Source organism: Artibeus jamaicensis, unplaced genomic scaffold (assembly GCF_021234435.1).
Source record: "Artibeus jamaicensis isolate MK-2021 breed Jamaican fruit bat unplaced genomic scaffold, CSHL_Jam_final contig_1417, whole genome shotgun sequence".
NCBI classification, from domain to species: Eukaryota; Metazoa; Chordata; class Mammalia; order Chiroptera; family Phyllostomidae; genus Artibeus; species Artibeus jamaicensis.
Window position 1 is genome coordinate 46,657 of NW_026521282.1, and position 5,585 is coordinate 52,241.

Below are 5,585 nucleotides of genomic sequence, written 5' to 3' on the forward strand. Positions count from 1 at the left end.
ACAGACCTATCTATTTTATTATTATTCATAAGTTGTGTACTACACATTCTTTATGAGTCAGAATTATAATAGAGTTAGAATTACAGTAAACATATATATATATACACGTTCCAAGCCCACCACCTCATCCAGAATCCAGGGAACAAGCTGTCAACCATTTGCCAGCATGCCACAGCTACCAAGGGATGGTCAGGCTCCAAGGGAAGCCATCTTCTCTATAGCAAGCCTTGGCCTAAATGTAGGGGCAGGGATAGAGGTCATTGCTACTGCATCCTGGTGAGAGCTGAGGAATATGCCTCTCCCAGAACTGCAGGGAGCCTCAGAGGATGAGTGTTAGGGGAGGAGGCTACAAATGCCCTTAGTTCTCACTCCTGCCACCCTCTGGTCTCTTGCCAGTGGCCTCCATTGGCTGAGCCCAACTGGCAGCCTGAACAAGGGAGCTTCCTGAGTGGTGCCCTCCACGTGGGGCAGCCTCTGAGGAGCAGAGCAGAGCTGGGTAAGGGCAATAACCAGAACAGCAGGTAGAAAGGTGGTCGAGGGGTAGCAGAGAGGAGCCTGGACATGGCCTGGGTCACCTCCTGGGGTGAGGTGTGACAGGTGGGGCCTGGCACAGGAGCATGAGCAGTCAACATCACAGGTGGGGTCAGCTGGGGAAGCACTGTTCTCCAGGCAGGGAGCACAAGGAAGGGAAGAGGGGCACTTTCAGGAGAAGTTGAGAATGTAGGATGACAGTCACTAGAGGCCTTGACCTCCATAGCTCCTTTGATTCCCACAGCTGAATGAGGGCATTTGTGTAACCAGAAAAGACACTGGTCTTTGGGCTGGTTGTCACTATCAAACCCAATGAGCAATGACACCGATTGAATCTTTATGGGTGCTTCATTCAGATGCCAGCCATCTGAGAAGATGGTGGGTTCATACCCTAACAGACCATCTTCCCTTCTCATTCCAGGCCAGATTATTTATAAGGAGGAATAAATAAAAATGTGGTGAGGGCTTTGAGGTTCAGGGAGGATAAGGTGAATGAAGCTGCAACATTCCTGTCCTGGGCAGTTAGCTCTTTCCAGGGGTGGGTGGTCATCTGTCCCTCCCTGGAACACAAAGGCCTGGATGCCGCCACTTGTCCCCAGGCTGTAATCTTTAGCGGTGCCCCAGGAGGTCAGCTGCTTTCCCAGGAGCCAGGATGGGCCTTATCTGTAGTTTCTGAAACAAAAGCTTTCATATACACATTACTTGCTAGGCTTATAACTTTTTAACTTAAAATGAAATTTTCCAACTCTTGAGTCCCCTATCATTTGGATTTGAGTTGCTTTAAAGAATTTTTGATCACAAAATCTTAGTTTACTGTCTCTGTCCTGTGCCTCAGATGGGAATGCTTGTGAGACCTTGGGTCCTCCTCTGTCATACCTACCAGAACAGCTAGCATGAATTGTCAGTTGGTACAGACATTGTTTCTACATTTGGTCACGTCAGTCCTTGGCTCCTTGTTAAAAATATCCAGGTACCCTCTGGCAACGGGCGAGGACGCACCTGATTGGTGGTGTTGCTCTTATATCAGTCAGGGGCAAGGTAGTTGTACAGTCCTTAGATCATCCTGGCTTGTTGCCTGTTGCAGGCCAGAGCTGGTTAATGCCTGGGGCACATAACAGAAGTATTCATGTAAACACAGATGGAGTCAGTGAGGAGCACCCTGCTATGCACTGAAAGTTCAAATCTTCTCTGCTGCATATTTGAAATACATTGAAGCCCTGACCCCAGGCAAATAGTGTTTGGGAATGCGGCTTTTGGGAGGTAATGGGGGTTAGATGAGGCCATGGAGGTATGGCCTGCATGATGGGATGAGGCCCTGCCATGAAGACACTCCCCACTACTGACCTCCGAATTTCAGGGAGAACCCTTTTCTTGGAAGTCCTATGTTTCCCCTGATGTTTTTTGCACCATCTTTGGTTTTATGTGGGGGAGTTTGGGAGGGTGTTGTGGGAGTGAGGCCGTAGCCCTAACTGCCTGCCTGCAGCAACATGGTTTGGGAGCTGCTGTCAAGGCCGTGGGGGTGGAAAGTTCTAGCTAATCTCTTGGGAGTGTCTCCGTGGGCACTTGGGCACTTTCAGAGCCCATGCTCCCAGGAAGGGAGTTTCTCGCTTGGCCGGAGGGAACTGGCTGCTTGTGGGGCAGGAGCTCATTGGTACGTTTTTCAGAAACCCTAATTATTGTCAGAATCCCAAAAGTTTGGAGCTGGCAGACACTTTTTAATAAGACCCATTTTTCCCCAGCCTGCCACCCACCACTTGCTGTTTACTGATAGACACACAGAGGGCCCACTGGGGCACGGACCATTTCTTTCCCTCAGGCACACCTTTCTAATTCTTAGCCATGGTGGTCCTGCAAGGCTACGTTGGCCACGACTTGACCCTGTTTCCCCTGCCACATTCACCCCATCTTTCTTCTCCCCTTCTTCTGGACTTGCTCTGCCACTCTGTACTTGCTCTGCCACTGTGGAGAGTCCCCAGCACCCTGGGGACTCTCAGAGCAATTTCTCTCTTCCAGGATGGGCATGGCCTGTGAGGCTTCAGGAACAGAGGGGCGGGGCTTCGTGAGGGCACGTCATGCCTCCCTCACAACTGGGGTCTCCCCAGCAACCCCAGATGGGAAGACTGTGTGGTAAGCGTGGCTTGGCGGGAAAGAATCCCCTACCAGGAGCCTCCCCCAAGTGCTGGGTGCGCTCGCGCCACCTCTGGTGAGGAGGCTGGGCGGGGTTCTGTGGGAGGGTCTGATGGCTAACGCCTGAGAGGATCCTGTGTGTTTCATTCTCTTGTCGGCAGAGGAAGGCCATGCAGGCTCCTGGCTGCGATGACGAGGAAGGCTTGGACAGTGTGGTGGGAGGTGAGGGATCACCCAGTGGCCCAGGGGACCCTATGGTCCCTAGAAATGGGGACAGCACTGGAGCTGAAGGCGCTGCAGGCAGGGAAGATCCCCAGGTGGACAGAGCATCACTGGACACAGGGGCAGCTAGAGAGGCCTCTGACTCCGACAGAGACGTGGGAAATGAGGTGCTGGAGTTGTATCCTTTTTGAGAAGCCCCCATCCTCCCGCCATGGAGGTAAAGGGAGAGGGGTGTGCAGGAGGTGGGAGGATGCAGGAGGATGGGCAGGAGAGGCTTTGGGTCCTTGTGGGAGTGGGGTGGACTTCTGGTGAGATGGAAGGGGATTACGGGGACTCAGGGTCGCTGGGAGGAGCAGCTTTGATGGCCTGGAGACATGGCAGGGTGGCCTGAGGATGACTGTGGTGCACAGTTCCTTTAAGGGTCATCCTGGAGCCTCTTGGGTAACCTGAGGGTGAAGGACAACCTGGCAGAACACCACCCTATGACAGGTAAGGGGGCCTGAATCAGAAAGCCCCTATATATGGTGCCTTTACCTTAACTCCACCAGCACCCTCACGGTGCCCTTCCTGTCTGACGTGGATGCCGAGGTGGCACTCAGGTTCCTCATGCCAGGTGCTGAATTCTACCGCGGGATGGTTCTTTGGGAGCTCTCAGTGACTGGCAGGGACCTGTTTATGTAAGTACTTGAAAGGCCTGTGTCAGAGTAGCAGCAGGAGACAGGCCAATCTCTGGTTGAAGGTCACTCCATTGGAGATGTGGAGACACTAAAGGATTGGTCTAACTAAGCAGGGTGGGGGAGGGGGGCACTGGATCTGTCCCAGCCTGAGGTCCTCCCTAATGAAGCAGTAGGTCTAACTGACACCGGGGGTGGTGGAGGGTTGGAGTGAGGAAGGCCCAGAGTTAGCACCTCTGAAGTGATTTTCTTTTCCCCTCACTCCTAGCCGATTGACTGCTGAAGACTCTGAGCTCCTGCAAATTTCCACTCACTTCTTGCTCACCCAGCTCCTCATAGTGGTGCAGATCATGCAGCACATTGTGTTCCCTGTTGTTGCTAACTCTGAGCTTAAAAGAGCAGATTGAAGCCATAAGATTGTCTCCTCCTACACGGTCCATCCTTCCCCTAAGACCATGGTTTCTCCAGTGGTTGCGAGGATATTGGGGGAGCAGGGCTAATTGTTTGCTGATAGTGGCTCTTGGGCCCTCTGGCCCTCTTGTTTGGATTGGTGCCTGAAATGTTCCCTTCTGCAGATAATAAAACTGTGCTAATGTTGTGTGTCTGAGTTTCTTTTCAGCATCCAGATTATCTTGCCTTTGTCCTTGGGTTGGAGGGGAGAGGTTCTGGGGTTCAAATATTCAAGTAGTACGGGCAATTGAAAACAACTTAGGAAATGAAAGAAAATGAAAATTACTTGCCTCTTGTTATTCAGCATTAACTGCTGTCAGCGTTTTGGAAAGCTTTTATAGAGTTGTATGTCTACGTTAAATGTGTAGTAGTCGTGTAAACAAGTAAGGCTTATAAGGTTAACTTGAGTTTTTTTTTCTCCCCTGAAATGTCCTGATTCAGTATCTGGGCCTTACCTCTGTCTAAAAATTCTTCGAAAACATCTTCCTGGATGGATGCATAGAAGATGCATTATAATGTCATTGTTCAACACTTAAATTGTTCTCATTTTTCCCTCGCATACATAATGTCTTACTGGAATCTTTGCATACAAGTCTCTGCATGATTGGTTGTTTTCTTAAAGTAGATTCCAAAAGGGACATCTATAACACAAAACTGCTCTCCAGAAAATGTGCCCACCCCCAGAAGAATGCTGGTTTCCCCCACATTCCTGTCACTACTGTATGTGTTTCCTGCTGCAATGATCATAATAATAATAACAAATTCCATTAAAAATTTTAAAAAATTACAGTCAGTTTGCATGAGCAGAGCAAAGAAACCAGAAAGACTAGAATACAAATTTCTCGCTTTACTGTCCTTGTTTCAGATCAGAGGAGAAAAGTGCTGGAACAACTGGTCAAGTGTTTGGGGGCGGGGGAGGGGGCAGCATAGTGTAGTCTTGGGCAAATATAATTAGAAAGAGAATCATCTGTGTGCAGGCACTCTGATATGTACTTTGCCTACATCATTACCTATTATTCTCACAACAACACAGTGAGCTAAGTTCTAACGTACCTTTTACAGGTGAAGAATTGCAGGTCAGAGGAGCTAAGTAACTTTCTCAAGGTCACTGAGCTAGGAAGTGACAGAGGCCTGACTTGAATTTAGGTGTGTTTGATGTGAGCACCCACTGTCTTAGCCATGGTATCATACCAACCTCAGCACTGCCACGTGAAGCCATGAGGAGGCTGGGATGGTGCTTTGCCTCCCAATGGCTCTGGGGAACATCCACGTGGATAATGAAAGGTACAGGAACTTACAAATGCCAGAAAAGTAGAAGAGGAAAAAGGGTAGGTAGGAAACCCAGTCCTGGCTTTCCAGTGGCTCCCTGTACTCCCAGATCCTTTTACATCTTGAAACCTTATTTGACCCTCTTTGAAATGGATGTGCACTGGTGATACCTGTTTGCCTGCTCCCCTGGCCTCACTCCTCACCTACAAAGATAGGGCTCTTTTCAGGTACTTTTAGTAGCTAAGAAATGAAAAAAATAGAACAAAATCTGCTGCCCACCCAGAAAATGTCTCCATAAAAGTAGAAGAAAAA

At 49.5% G+C, this 5,585-nt stretch overlaps 1 pseudogene; it reads left to right on the forward strand.

The window, feature by feature from the left end:
- The first annotated feature begins 1,503 nt into the window (after positions 1-1,503).
- On the forward strand, positions 1,504-1,646 carry LOC119053853 (uncharacterized; annotated as a pseudogene).
- Positions 1,647-5,585: the final 3,939 nt, after the last annotated feature.